At 40.2% G+C, this 24060-nt stretch overlaps 1 protein-coding gene across 3 annotated transcripts in view; it reads left to right on the top strand.

The window, feature by feature from the left end:
• The first annotated feature begins 5302 nt into the window (after positions 1-5302).
• The window catches only part of LOC142295850 (cullin-9-like), a 143057-nt gene continuing 124299 nt past the window's right edge, over positions 5303-24060 (top strand). For 2 of the 3 annotated variants that reach the window (XM_075338934.1, XM_075338933.1), the window contains exon 1: positions 5304-5411. The gene's annotated coding sequence lies outside the window, so the exon portion shown is untranslated. Of the gene's footprint in view, positions 5412-24060 lie in introns of all 3 variants that reach the window. The other variant, XM_075338932.1, reaches the window with a different exon arrangement.

The following is a 24060-nucleotide window of genomic DNA, read 5'->3' as shown; positions in this document are numbered from 1 at the left end:
CCCCCACACTGCCCCATACACCTCAGTGTCTCCCCCCACACTGCCCCATACACCTCACTGTCTCCCCCACACTGCCCCATACACCTCACTGTCTCCCCCCACACTGCCCCATACACCTCAGTGTCTCCCCCACACTGCCCCATACACCTCAGTGTCTGCCCCACACTGCCCCATACACCTCAGTGTCCTCCCCCATACACCTCAGTGTCCTCCCCCACACTGCCCCACACACCTCAGTGTCTCCCCCACACTGCCCCACACACCTCAGTGTCCTCCCCCACACACCTCAGTGTCTCCCCCACACACCTCAGTGTCTCCCCCACACTGCCCCATACACCTCACTGTCTCCCCCACACTGCCCCATACACCTCAGTGTCTGCCCCATACACCTCAGTGTCTGCCCCATACACCTCAGTGTCTGCCCCATACACCTCAGTGTCTGCCCCATACACCTCAGTGTCTGCCCCATACACCTCAGTGTCTGCCCCATACACCTCAGTGTCTGCCCCATACACATCAGTGTCTGCCCCATACACATCAGTGTCTGCCCCATACACATCAGTGTCTGCCCCATACACATCAGTGTCTGCCCCATACACATCAGTGTCTGCCCCATACACATCAGTGTCTGCCCCATACACATCAGTGTCTGCCCCATACACATCAGTGTCTGCCCCATACACATCAGTGTCTGCCCCATACACATCAGTGTCTGCCCCATACACATCAGTGTCTGCCCCATACACATCAGTGTCTGCCCCATACACATCAGTGTCTGCCCCATACACATCAGTGTCTGCCCCATACACATCAGTGTCTGCCCCATACACATCAGTGTCTGCCCCATACACATCAGTGTCTGCCCCATACACATCAGTGTCTGCCCCATACACATCAGTGTCTGCCCCATACACATCAGTGTCTGCCCCATACACATCAGTGTCTGCCCCATACACATCAGTGTCTGCCCCATACACATCAGTGTCTGCCCCATACACATCAGTGTCTGCCCCATACACATCAGTGTCTGCCCCATACACATCAGTGTCTGCCCCATACACATCAGTGTCTCCCCCACACTGCCCCATACACCTCAGTGTCTGCCCCATACACATCAGTGTCTGCCCCATACACATCAGTGTCTGCCCCATACACATCAGTGTCTGCCCCATACACATCAGTGTCTCCCCCATACACATCAGTGTCTCCCCCATACACATCAGTGTCTCCCCCATACACATCAGTGTCTCCCCCATACACATCAGTGTCTCCCCCATACACATCAGTGTCTCCCCATACACATCAGTGTCTCCCCCATACACATCAGTGTCTCCCCCATACACATCAGTGTCTCCCCCATACACATCAGTGTCTCCCCCATACACATCAGTGTCTCCCCCATACACATCAGTGTCTCCCCCATACACATCAGTGTCTCCCCCATACACATCAGTGTCTCCCCCATACACATCAGTGTCTGCCCCATACACATCAGTGTCTGCCCCATACACATCAGTGTCTCCCCCATACACATCAGTGTCTCCCCCATACACATCAGTGTCTGCCCCATACACATCAGTGTCTGCCCCATACACATCAGTGTCTGCCCCATACACATCAGTGTCTGCCCCACACACATCAGTGTCTGCCCCACACACATCAGTGTCTGCCCCACACACATCAGTGTCTGCCCCACACACATCAGTGTCTCCCCCACACACATCAGTGTCTCCCCCACACACATCAGTGTCTGCCCCCACACACATCAGTGTCTGCCCCACACACATCAGTGTCTGCCCCATACACATCAGTGTCTGCCCCATACACATCAGTGTCTGCCCCATACACATCAGTGTCTGCCCCATACACATCAGTGTCTGCCCCATACACATCAGTGTCTCCCCCATACACATCAGTGTCTCCCCATACACATCAGTGTCTCCCCCATACACATCAGTGTCTCCCCCATACACCTCAGTGTCTCCCCCACACTGCCCATACACATCAGTGTCTCCCCACACTGCCCCATACACATCAGTGTCTGCCCCCACTGCCCCATACACATCAGTGTCTGCCCCACACTGCCCCATACACATCAGTGTCTGCCCCACACACATCAGTGTTCTGCCCCACACACATCAGTGTCTGCCCCACACACATCAGTGTCTGCCCACACTGCCCCATACACCTCAGTGTCTCCCCCACACTGCCCCATACACCTCAGTGTCTCCCCCACACTGCCCCATACACCTCAGTGTCTCCCCCACACTGCCCCATACACCTCAGTGTCTCCCCCACACTGCCCCATACACCTCAGTGTCTCCCCCCACACTGCCCCATACACCTCAGTGTCTCCCCCCACACTGCCCCATACACCTCAGTGTCTCCCCCACACTGCACACCTCAGTGTCTCCCCCACACTGCCCCATACACATCAGTGTCTGCCCCACAACTGCCCCATACACATCAGTGTCTGCCCCACACACATCAGTGTCTGCCCCACACACATCAGTGTCTGCCCCACACACATCAGTGTCTGCCCCACACACATCAGTGTCTGCCCCACACACATCAGGTCTCCCCCACACTGCCCCATACACCTCAGTGTCTCCCCCACACTGCCCCATACACCTCAGTGTCTCCCCCACACTGCCCATACACCTCAGTGTCTCCCCCACACTGCCCCATACACCTCAGTGTCTCCCCCACACTGCCCCATACACCTCAGTGTCTCCCCCACACTGCCCCATACACCTCAGTGTCTCCCCCACACTGCCCCATACACCTCAGTGTCTCCCCCACACTGCCCCATACACCTCAGTGTCTCCCCCACACTGCCCCATACACCTCAGTGTCTCCCCCACACTGCCCCATACACCTCAGTGTCTCCCCCACACTGCCCCATACACCTCAGTGTCTCCCCCACACTGCCCCATACACATCAGTGTCTGCCCCCACACTGCCCCATACACATCAGTGTCTGCCCCACACACATCAGTGTCTGCCCCACACACATCAGTGTCTGCCCCACACACATCAGTGTCTGCCCCACACACATCAGTGTCTGCCCCACACACATCAGTGTCTGCCCCACACACATCAGTGTCTGCCCCACACACATCAGTGTCTGCCCCACACACATCAGTGTCTGCCCCACACACATCAGTGTCTCCCCCACACTGCCCCATACACCTCAGTGTCTCCCCCACACTGCCCCATACACCTCAGTGTCTCCCCCACACTGCCCCATACACCTCAGTGTCTCCCCCACACTGCCCCATACACCTCAGTGTCTCCCCCACACTGCCCCATACACCTCAGTGTCTCCCCCCACACTGCCCCATACACCTCAGTGTCTCCCCCACACTGCCCCATACACCTCAGTGTCTCCCCCACACTGCCCCATACACCTCAGTGTCTCCCCCACACTGCCCCATACACCTCAGTGTCTCCCCCACACTGCCCCATACACATCACTGTCTCCCCCACACTGCCTCACACACCTCAGTGTCTCCCCCACACTGCCTCATACACCTCAGTATCTCCCCCCACACTGCCCCATACACCTCAGTGTCTCCCCCACACTGCCCCACACACCTCAGTGTCTCCCCCACACTGCCCCACACACCTCAGTGTCTCCCCCACACTGCCCCATACACATCAGTGTCTCCCCCACACTGCCCCATACACCTCAGTGTCTCCCCCACACTGCCCCATACACCTCAGTATCTTCCCCCACACTGCCCCATACACCTCACTGTCTCCCCCACACTGCCCCATACACCTCACTGTCTCCCCCACACTGCCCCATACACCTCAGTGTCTCCCCCACACTGCCCCATACACCTCAGTGTCTCCCCCACACTGCCCCATACACCTCAGTGTCTCCCCCACACTGCCCCATACACCTCAGTGTCTCCCCCACACTGCCCCATACACCTCAGTGTCTCCCCCATCACACTGCCCCATACACCTCAGTGTCTCCCCCACACACCTCAGTGTCTCCCCCACACTGCCCCACACACCTCAGTGTCTGCCCCACACTGCCCCATACACCTCAGTGTCTCCCCCACACTGCCCCATACACCTCAGTGTCTCCCCCCACACTGCCCCATACACCTCAGTGTCTCCCCCACACTGCCCCATACACCTCAGTGTCTCCCCCACACTGCCCCATACACCTCAGTGTCTCCCCCACACTGCCCCATACACCTCAGTGTCTCCCCCACACTGCCCATACACCTCAGTGTCTCCCCCACACTGCCCCATACACCTCAGTGTCTCCCCCACACTGCCCCATACACCTCAGTGTCTCCCCCACACTGCCCCATACACCTCAGTGTCTCCCCCACACTGCCCCATACACCTCAGTGTCTCCCTCACACTGCCCCATACACCTCAGTGTCTCCCCCACACTGCCCCATACACCTCAGTGTCTCCCCCACACTGCCCCATTCACCTCAGTGTCTCCCCCACACTGCCCCATACACCTCAGTGTCTCCCTCACACTGCCCCATACACCTCAGTGTCTCCCCCACACTGCCCCATACACCTCACTGTCTCCCCCCACACTGCCCCATACACCTCAGTGTCTCCCCCACACTGCCCCATACACCTCAGTGTCTCCCCCACACTGCCCCATACACCTCACTGTCTCCCCCCACACTGCCCCATACACCTCAGTGTCTCCCCCACACTGCCCCATACACCTCAGTGTCTCCCCCACACTGCCCCATACACCTCAGTGTCTCCCCCACACTGCCCCATACACCTCAGTGTCTCCCCCACACTGCCCCATACACCTCAGTGTCTCCCCCACACTGCCCCATACACCTCAGTATCTTCCCCCACACTGCCCCATACACCTCACTGTCTCCCCCACACTGCCCCATACACCTCACTGTCTCCCCCACACTACCCCATACACCTCAGTGTCTCCCCCACACTGCCCCACACACATCAGTGTCTCCCCCACACTGCCCCATACACCTCAGTGTCTCCCCCACACTGCCCCACACACATCAGTGTCTCCCCCACACTGCCCCATACACCTCAGTGTCTCCCCCACACTGCCCCACACACATCAGTGTCTCCCTCACACTGCCCCATACACCTCACTGTCTCCCCCACACTGCCCCATACACCTCAGTGTTCTCTCACTTTTCGGCTGAGTGTCGTGTCATCTATGAACACGTGACCACACACAGCCGCTTACGCTCTGCTTTGATAAAGAAATGTACAGGAGTCACGTGACATGAAGCGATCACATGACCCAGCAACGTCAGAAAGTCCTTCCCTTCAGTTGTATTTAGCCTCCACCTAAATAATACCGGAGCCCGGACACCGGAGACTTCCCGGAGGATCCGCAGCCAGGAGGAACGACGAGACAGTACCGGCCTCCACCGGCAGAGGTCAGTGTCTGTGCTGTGAGGACTGGTACTACTGCATCCGTCCACAAGAGGGCGGACAATGATCTCCTGTATATATATAATATACCCTGTGTGTAATATCTGCAGTATTATATCCAGTGCCCCCTGTATATATATAATATACCCTGTGTGTAATATCTGGAGTATTATATCCAGTGCCCCCTGTATATATATATAATATACCCTGTGTGTAATATCTGCAGTATTATATCCAGTGCCCCCTGTATATATATAATATACCCTGTGTGTAATATCTGCAGTATTATATCCAGTGCCCCCCTGTATATATATAATATACCCTGTGTGTAATATCTGCAGTATTATATCCAGTGCCCCCTGTATATATATAATATACCCTGTGTGTAATATCTGCATTATTATATCCAGTGCCCCCTGTATATATATAATATACCCTGTGTGTAATATCTGCAGTATTATATCCAGTGCCCCCTGTATATATATAATATACCCTGTGTGTAATATCTGCAGTATTATATCCAGTGCCCCCTGTATATATATATAATATACCCTGTGTGTAATATCTGCATTATTATATCCAGTGCCCCCTGTATATATATATAATATACCCTGTGTGTAATATCTGCAGTATTATATCCAGTGCCCCCTGTATATATATAATATACCCTGTGTGTAATATCTGCAGTATTATATCCAGTGCCTCCTGTATATATATAATATACCCCGTGTGTAATATCTGCAGTATTATATCCAGTGCCCCCCTGTATATATATATAATATACCCTGTGTGTAATATCTGCAGTATTATATCCAGTGCCCCCTGTATATATATAATATACCCTGTGTGTAATATCTGCAGTATTATATCCAGTGCCCCCCTGTATATATATAATATACCCTGTGTGTAATATCTGCAGTATTATATCCAGTGCCCCCTGTATATATATAATATACCCTGTGTGTAATATCTGCAGTATTATATCCAGTGCCCCCTGTATATATATATAATATACCCTGTGTGTAATATCTGCAGTATTATATCCAGTGCCCCCTGTATATATATAATATACCCTGTGTGTAATATCTGCAGTATTATATCCAGTGCCCCCTGTATATATATAATATACCCTGTGTGTAATATCTGCAGTATTATATCCAGTGCCCCCTGTATATATATATAATATACCCTGTGTGTAATATCTGCAGTATTATATCCAGTGCCCCCTGTATATATATAATATACCCTGTGTGTAATATCTGCAGTATTATATCCAGTGCCCCCTGTATATATATATAATATACCCTGTGTGTAATATCTGCAGTATTATATCCAGTGCCCCCTGTATATATATAATATACCCTGTGTGTAATATCTGCAGTATTATATCCAGTGCCCCCTGTATATATATAATATACCCGTGTGTAATATCTGCAGTATTATATCCAGTGCCTCCTGTATATATATAATATACCCCGTGTGTAATATCTGCAGTATTATATCCAGTGCCCCCTGTATATATATATAATATACCCTGTGTGTAATATCTGCAGTATTATATCCAGTGCCCCCTGTATATATATAATATACCCTGTGTGTAATATCTGCAGTATTATATCCAGTGCCCCCTGTATATATATAATATACCCTGTGTGTAATATCTGCAGTATTATATCCAGTGCCCCCTGTATATATATAATATACCCTGTGTGTAATATCTGCAGTATTATATCCAGTGCCTCCTGTATATATATAATATACCCTGTGTGTAATATCTGCAGTATTATATCCAGTGCCCCCTGTATATATATAACATACCCTGTGTGTAATATCTGCAGTATTATATCCAGTGCCCCCTGTATATATATAATATACCCTGTGTGTAATATCTGCAGTATTATATCCAGTGCCCCCCTGTATATATATAATATACCCTGTGTGTAATATCTGCAGTATTATATCCAGTGCCCCCTGTATATATATAATATACCCTGTGTGTAGTATCTGCAGTATTATATCCAGTGCCCCCTGTATATATATAATATACCCTGTGTGTAATATCTGCAGTATTATATCCAGTGCCCCCTGTATATATATAATATACCCTGTGTGTAATATCTGCAGTATTATATCCAGTGCTCCCTGTATATATATATAATATACCCTGTGTGTAATATCTGCAGTGTTATATCCAGTGCCCCCTGTATATATATAATATACCCTGTGTGTAATATCTGCAGTATTATATCCAGTGCCCCCTGTATATATATAATATACCCTGTGTGTAATATCTGCAGTATTATATCCAGTGCTCCCTGTATATATATATAATATACCCTGTGTGTAATATCTGCAGTATTATATCCAGTGCCCCCTGTATATATATAATATACCCTGTGTGTAATATCTGCAGTATTATATCCAGTGCCCCCTGTATATATATATAATATACCCTGTGTGTAATATCTGCAGTGTTATATCCAGTGCTCCCTGTATATATATAATATACCGTGTGTGTAATATCTGCAGTATTATATCCAGTGCCCCCTGTATATATATAATATACCCGTGTGTAATATCTGCAGTATTATATCCAGTGCCCCCTGTATATATATAATATACCCTGTGTGTAATATCTGCAGTATTATATCCAGTGCCCCCTGTATATATATAATATACCCTGTGTGTAATATCTGCAGTATTATATCCAGTGCCCCCTGTATATATATAATATACCCTGTGTGTAATATCTGCAGTATTATATCCAGTGCCCCCTGTATATATATAATATACCCTGTGTGTAATATCTGCAGTATTATATCCAGTGCCCCCTGTATATATATAATATACCCTGTGTGTAATATCTGCAGTATTATATCCAGTGCCCCCTGTATATATATAACATACCCTGTGTGTAATATCTGCAGTATTATATCCAGTGCCCCCTGTATATATATAACATACCCTGTGTGTAATATCTGCAGTGTTATATCCAGTGCCCCCTGTATATATATATAATATACCCTGTGTGTAATATCTGCAGTATTATATCCAGTGCCCCCTGTATATATATATAATATACCCTGTGTGTAATATCTGCAGTATTATATCCAGTGCCCCCTGTATATATATAATATACCCTGTGTGTAATATCTGCAGTATTATATCCAGTGCTCCCTGTATATATATAATATACCCTGTGTGTAATATCTGCAGTATTATATCCAGTGCCCCCTGTATATATATAATATACCCTGTGTGTAATATCTGCAGTATTATATCCAGTGCCCCCTGTATATATATAATATACCCTGTGTGTAATATCTGCAGTATTATATCCAGTGCCCCCTGTATATATATAATATACCCTGTGTGTAATATCTGCAGTATTATATCCAGTGCCCCCTGTATATATATAATATACCCTGTGTGTAATATCTGCAGTGTTATATCCAGTGCCCCCTGTATATATATAATATACCCTGTGTGTAATATCTGCAGTATTATATCCAGTGCCCCCTGTATATATATATAATATACCCTGTGTGTAATATCTGCAGTATTATATCCAGTGCCCCCTGTATATATATAATATACCCTGTGTGTAATATCTGCAGTATTATATCCAGTGCCCCCCCTGTATATATATATAATATACCCTGTGTGTAATATCTGCAGTATTATATCCAGTGCCCCCTGTATATATATAATATACCCTGTGTGTAATATCTGCAATATTATATCCAGTGCCCCCTGTATATATATAATATACCCTGTGTGTAATATCTGCAGTGTTATATCCAGTGCCCCCTGTATATCTATAATATACCCTGTGTGTAATATCTGCAGTATTATATCCAGTGCCCCCTGTATATATATATAATATACCGTGTGTGTAATATCTGCAGTATTATATCCAGTGCCCCCCTGTATATATATAATATACCCTGTGTGTAATATCTGCAGTATTATATCCAGTGCCCCCTGTATATATATAATATACCCTGTGTGTAATATCTGCAGTATTATATCCAGTGCCCCCTGTATATATATAATATATCCTGTGTGTAATATCTGCAGTATTATATCCAGTGCCCCCTGTATATATATATATAATATACCGTGTGTGTAATATCTGCAGTATTATATCCAGTGCCCCCTGTATATATATAATATACCCTGTGTGTAATATCTGCAGTATTATATCCAGTGCCCCCTGTATATATATAATATACCCTGTGTGTAATATCTGCAGTATTATATCCAGTGCCCCCTGTATATATATAATATACCCTGTGTGTAATATCTGCAGTGTTATATCCAGTGCCCCCTGTATATATATAATATACCCTGTGTGTAATATCTGCAGTATTATATCCAGTGCCCCCTGTATATATATAATATACCCTGTGTGTAATATCTGCAGTATTATATCCAGTGCCCCCCTGTATATATAATATACCCTGTGTGTAATATCTGCAGTATTATATCCAGTGCCCCCTGTATATATATAATATGCCCTGTGTGTAATATCTGCAGTATTATATCCAGTGCCCCCTGTATATATATAATATACCCTGTGTGTAATATCTGCAGTGTTATATCCAGTGTTCCCTGTATATAGAATATACCCTGTGTGTAATATCTGCAGTATTATATCCAGTGCTCCCTGTGTATATATAATATACCCTGTGTGTAATATCTGCAGTATTATATCCAGTGCCCCCTGTATATATATAATATACCCTGTGTGTAATATCTGCAGTGTTATATCCAGTGCCCCCCTGTATATATATAATATACCCTGTGTGTAATATCTGCAGTATTATATCCAGTGCTCCCTGTATATATATATATACCCTGTGTGTAATATCTGCAGTATTATATCCAGTGCCCCCTGTATATATATAATATACCCTGTGTGTAATATCTGCAGTATTATATCCAGTGCCCCCTGTATATATATAATATACCCTGTGTGTAATATCTGCAGTATTATATCCAGTGCTCCCTGTATATATATAATATACCCTGTGTGTAATATCTACAGTATTATATCCAGTGCCCCCTGTATATATATAATATACCCTGTGTGTAACATCTGCAGTATTATATCCAGTGCTCCCTGTATATATATAATATACCCTGTGTGTAATATCTGCAGTATTATATCCAGTGCCCCCTGTATATATATAATATACCCTGTGTGTAATATCTGCAGTATTATATCAAGTGCCCCCTGTATATATATAATATACCCTGTGTGTAATATCTGCAGTGTTATATCCAGTGCCCCCTGTATATATAATATACCCTGTGTGTAATATCTGCAGTGTTATATCCAGTGCCCCTGTATATATATAATATACCCTGTGTGTAATATCTGCAGTATTATATCCAGTGCCCCCTGTATATATATATAATATATCCTGTGTGTAACATCTGCAGTATTATATCCAGTGCTCCCTGTATATATATAATATACCCTGTGTGTAACATCTGCAGTATTATATCCAGTGCCCCCTGTATATATATAATATACCCTGTGTGTAATATCTGCAGTGTTATATCCAGTGCCCCCTGTATATATAATATACCCTGTGTGTAATATCTGCAGTGTTATATCCAGTGCCCCTGTATATATATAATATACCCTGTGTGTAATATCTGCAGTATTATATCCAGTGCCCCCTGTATATATATATAATATACCCTGTGTGTAATATCTGCAGTATTATATCCAGTGCCCCCTGTATATATATAATATACCGTGTGTGTAATATCTGCAGTATTATATCCAGTGCCCCCTGTATATATATAATATACCCTGTGTGTATTATCTGCAGTATTATATCCAGTGCCCCCTGTATATATATAATATACCCTGTGTGTAATATCTGCAGTATTATATCCAGTGCCTCCTGTATATATAATATACCCTGTGTGTATTATCTGCAGTATTATATCCAGTGCTCCCTGTATATATATAATATACCCTGTGTGTAATATCTGCAGTATTATATCCAGTGCCCCCTGTATATATATAATATACCCTGTCTGTAATATCTGCAGTATTATATCCAGTGCCCCCTGTATATATATAATATACCCTGTGTGTAATATCTGCAGTATTATATCCAGTGCTCCCTGTATATATATAATATACCCTGTGTGTAATATCTGCAGTATTATATCCAGTGCTCCCTGTATATATATAATATACCCTGTGTGTAATATCTGCAGTATTATATCCAGTGCCCCCTGTATATATATAATATACCCTGTGTGTAATATCTGCAGTATTATATCCAGTGCCCCCTGTATATATATATAATATACCCTGTGTGTAATATCTGCAGTATTATATCCAGTGCCCCCTGTATATATATAATATACCCTGTGTGTAATATCTGCAGTGTTATATCCAGTGCCCCCTGTATATATATAATATACCCTGTGTGTAATATCTGCAGTGTTATATCCAGTGCCCCCTGTATATATATAATATACCCTGTGTGTAATATCTGCAGTATTATATCCAGTGCTCCCTGTATATATATAATATACCCTGTGTGTAATATCTGCAGTGTTATATCCAGTGCCCCCTGTATATATATAATATACCCTGTGTGTAATATCTGCAGTATTATATACAGTGCCCCCTGTATATATATAATATACCCTGTGTGTAATATCTGCAGTATTATATCCAGTGCTCCCTGTATATATATAATATACCCTGTGTGTAATATCTGCAGTATTATATCCAGTGCCCCCTGTATATATATAATATACCCTGTGTGTAATATCTGCAGTATTATATCCAGTGCTCCCTGTATATATATAATATACCCTGTGTGTAATATCTGCAGTATTATATCCAGTGCTCCCTGTATATATATAATATACCCTGTGTGTAATATCTGCAGTATTATATCCAGTGCCCCCTGTATATATATAATATACCCTGTGTGTAATATCTGCAGTATTATATCCAGTGCCCCCTGTATATATATAATATACCCTGTGTGTAATATCTGCAGTATTATATCCAGTGCCCCCTGTATATATATAATATACCCTGTGTGTAATATCTGCAGTATTATATCCAGTGCCCCCTGTATATATATAATATACCCTGTGTGTAATATCTGCAGTATTATATCCAGTGCTCCCTGTATATATATAATATACCCTGTGTGTAATATCTGCAGTATTATATCCAGTGCTCCCTGTATATATATAATATACCCTGTGTGTAATATCTGCAGTATTATATCCAGTGCCCCCTGTATATATATAATATACCCTGTGTGTAATATCTGCAGTATTATATCCAGTGCCCCCCTGTATATATAATATACCCTGTGTGTAATATCTGCAGTATTATATCCAGTGCCCCCCTGTATATATAATATACCCTGTGTGTAATATCTGCAGTATTATATCCAGTGCTCCCTGTATATATATAATATACCCTGTGTGTAATATCTGCAGTATTATATCCAGTGCCCCCTGTATATCTATAATATACCCTGTGTGTAATATCTGCAGTATTATATCCAGTGCCCCCTGTATATATATAATATACCCTGTGTGTAATATCTGCAGTATTATATCCAGTGCCCCCTGTATATATATAATATACCCTGTGTGTAATATCTGCAGTATTATATCCAGTGCCCCCTGTATATATATAATATACCCTGTGTGTAATATCTGCAGTATTATATCCAGTGCTCCCTGTATATATATAATATACCGTGTGTGTAATATCTGCAGTGTTATATCCAGTGCCCCCTGTATATATATAATATACCCTGTGTGTAATATCTGCAGTATTATATCCAGTGCTCCCTGTATATATATAATATACCCTGTGTGTAATATCTGCAGTATTATATCCAGTGCCCCCTGTATATATATAATATATCCTGTGTGTAATATCTGCAGTGTTATATCCAGTGCCCCCTGTATATATATAATATACCCTGTGTGTAATATCTGCAGTATTATATCCAGTGCTCCCTGTATATTTATAATATACCCTGTGTGTAATATCTGCAGTATTATATCCAGTGCCCCCTGTATATATATAATATACCCTGTGTGTAATATCTGCAGTATTATATCCAGTGCCCCCTGTATATATATATATAATATACCCTGTGTGTAATATCTGCAGTATTATATCCAGTGCCCCCTGTATATATATATATAATATACCCTGTGTGTAATATCTGCAGTATTATATCCAGTGCCCCCTGTATATATATATATAATATACCCTGTGTGTAATATCTGCAGTGTTATATCCAGTGCTCCCTGTATATATAGAATATACCCTGTGTGTAATATCTGCAGTGTTATATCCAGTGCCCCCTGTATATATAGAATATACCCTGTGTGTAATATCTGCAGTATTATATCCAGTGCCTCCTGTGTATATATATAATATACCCTGTGTGTAATATCTGCAGTATTATATCCAGTGCCTCCTGTGTATATATATAATATATCCTGTGTGTAATATCTGCAGTATTATATCCAGTGCCCCCTGTATATATATAATATACCCTGTGTGTAATATCTGCAGTATTATATCCAGTGCCCCCTGTATATATATAATATACCCTGTGTGTAATATCTGCAGTATTATATCCAGTGCCCCCTGTATATATATAATATACCCTGTGTGTAATATCTGCAGTATTATATCCAGTGCCCCCTGTATATATATAATATACCCTTTGTGTAATATCTGCAGTATTATATCCAGTGCTCCCTGTATATATATAATATACCCTGTGTGTAATATCTGCAGTATTATATCCAGTGCTCCCTGTATATATATAATATACCCTGTGTGTAATATCTGCAGTATTATATCCAGTGCCCCCTGTATATATATAATATACCCTGTGTGTAATATCTGCAGTATTATATCCAGTGCCCCCTGTATATATATATAATATACCCTGTGTGTAATATCTGCAGTATTATATCCAGTGCTCCCTGTATATATATAATATACCCTGTGTGTAACATCTGCAGTATTATATCCAGAGCCCCCTGTATATATATAATATACCCTGTGTGTAATATCTGCAGTATTATATCCAGTGCCCCCTGTATATATATAATATACCCTGTGTGTAATATCTGCAGTATTATATCCAGTGCCCCCTGTATATATATAATATACCCTGTGTGTAATATCTGCAGTATTATATCCAGTGCCCCCTGTATATATATATAATATACCCTGTGTGTAATATCTGCAGTATTATATCCAGTGCCCCCCTGTATATATATAATATACCCTGTGTGTAATATCTGCAGTATTATATCCAGTGCTCCCTGTATATATATAATATACCCTGTGTGTAACATCTGCAGTATTATATCCAGTGCCCCCTGTATATATATAATATACCCTGTGTGTAATATCTGCAGTATTATATCCAGTGCCCCCTGTATATATATAATATACCCTGTGTGTAATATCTGCAGTATTATATCCAGTGCCCCCTGTATATATATATATAATATACCCTGTGTGTAATATCTGCAGTATTATATCCAGTGCTCCCTGTATATATATAATATACCCTGTGTGTAATATCTGCAGTATTATATCCAGTGCCCCCTGTATATATATAATATACCGTGTGTGTAATATCTGCAGTATTATATCCAGTGCCCCCTGTATATATATATATAATATACCCTGTGTGTAATATCTGCAGTATTATATCCAGTGCTCCCTGTATATATATAATATACCCTGTGTGTAATATCTGCAGTATTATATCCAGTGCTCCCTGTATATATATAATATACCCTGTGTGTAATATCTGCAGTATTATATCCAGTGCCCCCTGTATATATATAATATCTGCAGTATTATATCCAGTGCCCCCTGTATATATATAATATACCGTGTGTGTAATATCTGCAGTATTATATCCAGTGCCCCCTGTATATATATATATAATATACCCTGTGTGTAATATCTGCAGTATTATATCCAGTGCTCCCTGTATATATATAATATACCCTGTGTGTAATATCTGCAGTATTATATCCAGTGCTCCCTGTATATATATAATATACCCTGTGTGTAATATCTGCAGTATTATATCCAGTGCCCCCTGTATATATATAATATCTGCAGTATTATATCCAGTGCCCCCTGTATATATAATATACCCTGTGTGTAATATCTGCAGTATTATATCCAGTGCCCCCTGTATATATATATAATATACCCTGTGTGTAATATCTGCAGTATTATATCCAGTGCCCCCTGTATATATATATAATATACCCTGTGTGTAATATCTGCAGTATTATATCCAGTGCCCCCTGTATATATATATAATATATCCTGTGTGTAATATCTGCAGTATTATATCCAGTGCCCCCTGTATATATATATAATATACCCTGTGTGTAATATCTGCAGTATTATATCCAGTGCCCCCTGTATATATATAATATACCGTGTGTGTAATATCTGCAGTGTTATATCCAGTGCCCCCTGTATATATATATATAATATACCCTGTGTGTAATATCTGCAGTATTATATCCAGTGCCCCCTGTATATATAGAATATACCCTGCGTGTAATATCTGCAGTATTATATCCAGTGCCCCCTGTATATATATATATAATATACCCTGTGTGTAATATCTGCAGTATTATATCCAGTGCCCCCTGTATATATATAATATACCCTGTGTGTAATATCTGCAGTGTTATATCCAGTGCTCCCTGTATATATATAATATACCGTGTGTGTAATATCTGCAGTATTATATCCAGTGCCCCCTGTATATATATAATATACCCTGTGTGTAATATCTGCAGTGTTATATCCAGTGCCCCCTGTATATATATATAATATACCCTGTGTGTAATATCTGCAGTGTTATATCCAGTGCCCCCTGTATATATATAATATACCCTGTGTGTAATATCTGCAGTATTATATCCAGTGCCCCCTGTATATATATAATATACCCTGTGTGTAATATCTGCAGTATTATATCCAGTGCCCCCTGTATATATATAATATACCCTGTGTGTAATATCTGCAGTGTTATATCCAGTGCCCCCTGTATATATATAATATACCCTGTGTGTAATATCTGCAGTATTATATCCAGTGCCCCCCTGTATATATATAATATACCCTGTGTGTAATATCTGCAGTGTTATATCCAGTGCCCCCTGTATATATATAATATACCCTGTGTGTAATATCTGCAGTGTTATATCCAGTGCCCCCCTGTATATATATATAATATACCCTGTGTGTAATATCTGCAGTGTTATATCCAGTGCCCCCCTGTATATATATAATATACCCTGTGTGTAATATCTGCAGTATTATATCCAGTGCCCCCTGTATATATATAATATACCCTGCGTGTAATATCTGCAGTATTATATCCAGTGCCTCCTATATATATATAATATACCCTGTGTGTAATATCTGCAGTATTATATCCAGTGCCCCCTGTATATATATAATATACCCTGTGTGTAATATCTGCAGTGTTATATCCAGTGCCCCCTGTATATATAATATACCCTGTGTGTAATATCTGCAGTATTATATCCAGTGCCCCCTGTATATATATATAATATATCCTGTGTGTAATATCTGCAGTATTATATCCAGTGCCCCCTGTATATATATAATATACCCTGTGTGTAATATCTGCAGTATTATATCCAGTGCCCCCTGTATATATATAATATACCCTGTGTGTAATATCTGCAGTATTATATCCAGTGCCCCCCCTGTATATATATATTATATACCCTGTGTGTAATATCTGCAGTATTATATCCAGTGCCCCCTGTATATATATAATATACCCTGTGTGTAATATCTGCAGTATTATATCCAGTGCCCCCCTGTATATATATATCATATACCCTGTGTGTAATATCTACAGTATTATATCCAGTGCCCCCTGTATATATATAATATACCCTGTGTGTAATATCTGCAGTATTATATCCAGTGCCCCCTGTATATATATAATATACCCTGTGTGTAATATCTGCAGTATTATATCCAGTGCCCCCTGTGTATATATATATAATATACCCTGTGTGTAATATCTGCAGTATTATATCCAGTGCTCCCTGTATATATATAATATACCCTGTGTGTAATATCTGCAGTATTATATCCAGTGCTCCCTGTATATATATAATATACCCTGTGTGTAATATCTGCAGTATTATATCCAGTGCCCCCTGTATATATATATATATATATATATATATATAATATACCCTGTGTGTAATATCTGCAGTATTATATCCAGTGCCCCCTGTATATATATAATATACCCTGTGTGTAATATCTGCAGTATTATATCCAGTGCCCCCTGTATATATATAATATACCCTGTGTGTAATATCTGCAGTGTTATATCCAGTGCCCCCTGTATATATATAATATACCCTGTGTGTAATATCTGCAGTATTATATCCAGTGCCCCCTGTATATATATAATATACCCGTGTGTAATATCTGCAGTGTTATATCCAGTGCCCCCCTGTATATATATAATATACCCTGTGTGTAATATCTGCAGTATTATATCCAGTGCCCCCTGTATATATATAATATACCCTGTGTGTAATATCTGCAGTGTTATATCCAGTGCCCCCTGTATATATATAATATACCCTGTGTGTAATATCTGCAGTATTATATCCAGTGCCCCCTGTATATATATAATATACCCTGTGTGTAATATCTGCAGTATTATATCCAGTGCTCCCTGTATATATATAATATACCCCGTGTGTAATATCTGCAGTGTTATATCCAGTGCCCCCCTGTATATATATAATATACCCTGTGTGTAATATCTGCAGTATTATATCCAGTGCCCCCTGTATATATATAATATACCCGTGTGTAATATCTGCAGTGTTATATCCAGTGCCCCCCTGTATATATATATATAATATACCCTGTGTGTAATATCTGCAGTGTTATATCCAGTGCCCCCTGTATATATATAATATACCCTGTGTGTAATATCTGCAGTATTATATCCAGTGCCCCCTGTATATATATAATATACCCTGTGTGTAATATCTGCAGTATTATATCCAGTGCCCCCTGTATATATATAATATACCCTGTGTGTAATATCTGCAGTATTATATCCACTGCCCCCTGTATATATATAATATACCCTGTGTGTAATATCTGCAGTATTATATCCACTGCCCCCTGTATATATATATATATAATATACCCTGTGTGTAATATCTGCAGTATTATATCCAGTGCCCCCTGTATATATATAATATACCCTGTGTGTAATATCTGCAGTATTATATCCAGTGCCCCCTGTATATATATATAATATACCCTGTGTGTAATATCTGCAGTATTATATCCAGTGCCCCCTGTATATATATATAATATACCCTGTGTGTAATATCTGCAGTGTTATATCCAGTGCCCCCTGTATATATATAATATACCCTGTGTGTAATATCTGCAGTATTATATCCAGTGCCCCCTGTATATATATAATATACCCTGTGTGTAATATCTGCAGTATTATATCCAGTGCCCCCTGTATATATATAATATACCCTGTGTGTAATATCTGCAGTATTATATCCAGTGCCCCCTGTATATATATAATATACCCTGTGTGTAATATCTGCAGTATTATATCCAGTGCCCCCTGTATATATATAATATACCCTGTGTGTAATATCTGCAGTATTATATCCAGTGCCCCCTGTATATATATAATATACCCTGTGTGTAATATCTGCAGTATTATATCCAGTGCCCCCTGTATATATATATATAATATACCCTGTGTGTAATATCTGCAGTATTATATCCAGTGCCCCCTGTATATATATAATATACCCTGTGTGTAATATCTGCAGTATTATATCCAGTGCCCCCCTGTATATATATAATATACCCTGTGTGTAATATCTGCAGTATTATATCCAGTGCCCCCTGTATATATATAATATACCCTGTGTGTAATATCTGCAGTATTATATCCAGTGCCCCCCTGTATATATAATATACCCTGTGTGTAATATCTGCAGTATTATATCCAGTGCCCCCTGTATATATATAATATACCCTGTGTGTAATATCTGCAGTATTATATCCAGTGCCCCCTGTATATATATAACATACCCTGTGTGTAATATCTGCAGTATTATATCCAGTGCCCCCTGTATATATATAATATACCCTGTGTGTAATATCTGCAGTATTATATCCAGTGCCCCCTGTATATATATAATATACCCTGTGTGTAATATCTGCAGTATTATATCCAGTGCTCCCTGTATATATAGAATATACCCTGTGTGTAATATCTGCAGTGTTATATCCAGTGCCCCCTGTATATATAGAATATACCCTGTGTGTAATATCTGCAGTGTTATATCCAGTGCCCCCTGTATATATATATAATATACCCTGTGTGTAATATCTGCAGTGTTATATCCAGTGCCCCCTGTATATATATAACATACCCTGTGTGTAATATCTGCAGTATTATATCCAGTGCCCCCTGTATATATATATATAATATACCCTGTGTGTAATATCTGCAGTGTTATATCCAGTGCCCCCTGTATATATATAATATACCCTGTGTGTAATATCTGCAGTATTATATCCAGTGCCCCCTGTATATATATAATATACCCTGTGTGTAATATCTGCAGTATTATATCCAGTGCCCCCTGTATATATATAATATACCCTGTGTGTAATATCTGCAGTATTATATCCAGTGCCCCCTGTATATATATAATATACCCTGTGTGTAATATCTGCAGTATTATATCCAGTGCCCCCTGTATATATATAATATACCCTGTGTGTAATATCTGCAGTATTATATCCAGTGCCCCCTGTATATATATAATATACCCTGTGTGTAATATCTGCAGTATTATATCCAGTGCCCCCTGTATATATATAATATACCCTGTGTGTAATATCTGCAGTATTATATCCAGTGCCCCCTGTATATATATAATATACCCTGTGTGTAATATCTGCAGTATTATATCCAGTGCCCCCTGTATATATATATATAATATACCCTGTGTGTAATATCTGCAGTATTATATCCAGTGCCCCCTGTATATATATAATATACCCTGTGTGTAATATCTGCAGTATTATATCCAGTGCCCCCTGTATATATATATAATATACCCTGTGTGTAATATCTGCAGTATTATATCCAGTGCCCCCTGTATATATATATATAATATACCCTGTGTGTAATATCTGCAGTGTTATATCCAGTGCCCCCTGTATATATATAATATACCCTGTGTGTAATATCTGCAGTATTATATCCAGTGCCCCCTGTATATATATAATATACCCTGTGTGTAATATCTGCAGTATTATATCCAGTGCCCCCTGTATATATATAATATACCCTGTGTGTAATATCTGCAGTATTATATCCAGTGCCCCCTGTATATATATAATATACCCTGTGTGTAATATCTGCAGTATTATATCCAGTGCCCCCTGTATATATATAATATACCCTGTGTGTAATATCTGCAGTATTATATCCAGTGCCCCCTGTATATATATAATATACGCGGTGTGTAATATCTGCAGTATTATATCCAGTGCCCCCTGTATATATATAATATACCCTGTGTGTAATATCTGCAGTATTATATCCAGTGCCCCCTGTATATATATAATATATCCTGTGTGTAATATCTGCAGTATTATATCCAGTGCCCCCTGTATATATATATAATATACCCTGTGTGTAATATCTGCAGTATTATATCCAGTGCCCCCTGTATATATATAATATATCCTGTGTGTAATATCTGCAGTATTATATCCAGTGCCCCCCTGTATATATATATAATATACCCTGTGTGTAATATCTGCAGTATTATATCCAGTGCCCCCTGTATATATATAATATACCCTGTGTGTAATATCTGCAGTATTATATCCAGTGCCCCCTGTATATATATATATATATAATATACCCTGTGTGTAATATCTGCAGTATTATATCCAGTGCCCCCTGTATATATATATAATATACCCTGTGTGTAATATCTGCAGTATTATATCCAGTGCCCCCTGTATATATATAATATACCCTGTGTGTAATATCTGCAGTATTATATCCAGTGCCCCCCTGTATATATAATATACCCTGTGTGTAATATCTGCAGTATTATATCCAGTGCCCCCTGTATATATATAATATACCCTGTGTGTAATATCTGCAGTATTATATCCAGTGCCCCCCTGTATATATAATATACCCTGTGTGTAATATCTGCAGTATTATATCCAGTGCCCCCTGTATATATATAATATACCCTGTGTGTAATATCTGCAGTATTATATCCAGTGCCCCCTGTATATATATAACATACCCTGTGTGTAATATCTGCAGTATTATATCCAGTGCCCCCTGTATATATATAATATACCCTGTGTGTAATATCTGCAGTATTATATCCAGTGCCCCCCTGTATATATAATATACCCTGTGTGTAATATCTGCAGTATTATATCCAGTGCCCCCTGTATATATATAATATACCCTGTGTGTAATATCTGCAGTATTATATCCAGTGCCCCCTGTATATATATAACATACCCTGTGTGTAATATCTGCAGTATTATATCCAGTGCCCCCTGTATATATATAATATACCCTGTGTGTAATATCTGCAGTATTATATCCAGTGCCCCCTGTATATATATAATATACCCTGTGTGTAATATCTGCAGTATTATATCCAGTGCTCCCTGTATATATAGAATATACCCTGTGTGTAATATCTGCAGTGTTATATCCAGTGCCCCCTGTATATATAGAATATACCCTGTGTGTAATATCTGCAGTGTTATATCCAGTGCCCCCTGTATATATATATAATATACCCTGTGTGTAATATCTGCAGTGTTATATCCAGTGCCCCCTGTATATATATAACATACCCTGTGTGTAATATCTGCAGTATTATATCCAGTGCCCCCTGTATATATATAATATACCCTGTGTGTAATATCTGCAGTATTATATCCAGTGCCCCCTGTATATATATAATATACGCGGTGTGTAATATCTGCAGTGTTATATCCAGTGCCCCCCTGTATATATATAATATACCCTGTGTGTAATATCTGCAGTGTTATATCCAGTGCCCCCTGTATATATATAATATACCCTGTGTGTAATATCTGCAGTATTATATCCAGTGCCCCCCTGTATATATATAATATACCCTGTGTGTAATATCTGCAGTATTATATCCAGTGCCCCCTGTATATATATAATATACCCTGTGTGTATTATCTGCAGTATTATATCCAGTGCCCCCCTGTATATATATAATATACCCTGTGTGTAATATCTGCAGTGTTATATCCAGTGCCTCCTGTATATATATAATATACCCTGTGTGTAATATCTGCAGTATTATATCCAGTGCCCCCTGTATATATATATAATATACCCTGTGTGTAATATCTGCAGTGTTATATCCAGTGCCCCCTGTATATATATATATATAATATACCTGTGTGTAATATCTGCAGTATTATATCCAGTGCCTCCTGTATATATATAATATACCCTGTGTGTAATATCTGCAGTATTATATCCAGTGCCCCCTGTATATATATATATAATATACCCTGTGTGTAATATCTGCAGTGTTATATCCAGTGCCCCCTGTATATATATAATATACCCTGTGTGTAATATCTGCAGTATTATATCCAGTGCCCCCTGTATATATATAATATACCCTGTGTGTAATATCTGCAGTATTATATCCAGTGCCCCCTGTATATATATAATATACCCTGTGTGTAATATCTGCAGTATTATATCCAGTGCCCCCTGTATATATATATATATAATATACCCTGTGTGTAATATCTGCAGTATTATATCCAGTGCCCCCTGTATATATATAATATACCCTGTGTGTAATATCTGCAGTATTATATCCAGTGCCCCCTGTATATATATAATATACCCTGTGTGTAATATCTGCAGTATTATATCCAGTGCCCCCTGTATATATATATATATATATATAATATACCCTGTGTGTAATATCTGCAGTATTATATCCAGTGCCCCCTGTATATATATAATATACCCTGTGTGTAATATCTGCAGTATTATATCCAGTGCCCCCTGTATATATATATAATATACCCTGTGTGTAATATCTGCAGTATTATATCCAGTGCCCCCTGTATATATATATAATATACCCTGTGTGTAATATCTGCAGTGTTATATCCAGTGCCCCCTGTATATATATAATATACCCTGTGTGTAATATCTGCAGTATTATATCCAGTGCCCCCTGTATATATATAATATACCCTGTGTGTAATATCTGCAGTATTATATCCAGTGCCCCCTGTATATATATAATATACCCTGTGTGTAATATCTGCAGTATTATATCCAGTGCCCCCTGTATATATATAATATACCCTGTGTGTAATATCTGCAGTATTATATCCAGTGCCCCCTGTATATATATATATATAATATACCCTGTGTGTAATATCTGCAGTGTTATATCCAG

Source organism: Anomaloglossus baeobatrachus, chromosome 3, assembly GCF_048569485.1.
Source record: "Anomaloglossus baeobatrachus isolate aAnoBae1 chromosome 3, aAnoBae1.hap1, whole genome shotgun sequence".
Lineage (NCBI taxonomy): Eukaryota > Metazoa > Chordata > Amphibia > Anura > Aromobatidae > Anomaloglossus > Anomaloglossus baeobatrachus.
This window is presented reverse-complemented; position numbering and strand designations above follow the sequence as displayed.